We start from the raw sequence: 507 nt of genomic DNA, 5'->3' as shown, positions 1-507 counted from the left end.
CCTCAATTGCTTGAGGAATTGACCGGACGACCTCCAGGAAGTTGGAGTCGTGTTCGGGTGACCTCAATGTCCCCCGGGTCACCACCATGTTTCATGGTGATGCTAGATCTCGAATGTCTTCGTTTTGAACGGAAGAATGGATGTCCATGAGATTTTCTCAAAATTTGGACCATTATATCTCTTCCAGGTTGACCAATTTGGTCAAACCAAAGCCTATATGAGTCGGTGTCCCAAATATCATGTATGGCGACAACATGGGATTCGATATTCGAATCGTAGTGACATACAGTTCACTAGATTGACTCATGAATTTCTCTAAGATGCGCTTCAGTTCGCATTCATGAGGAGGTATACACAAAAGAATTCTTGTTCATTCTCACAATGTGTTTTCAAATGAAAACCATTAGCAGGAATGTCTTTAAAACTTAACATGGTTCCTTAGAATGTTGTGGATAGTTCCACTATCTGCGAAGCACTCAATGTCTCTATGAGACATAACTACAAGGA

The sequence above is a fragment of the Fragaria vesca genome, linkage group LG4, assembly GCF_000184155.1.
Source record: "Fragaria vesca subsp. vesca linkage group LG4, FraVesHawaii_1.0, whole genome shotgun sequence".
Classification (NCBI taxonomy): Eukaryota; Viridiplantae; Streptophyta; class Magnoliopsida; order Rosales; family Rosaceae; genus Fragaria; species Fragaria vesca.
Note: the sequence above shows the minus strand (reverse complement) of the source record.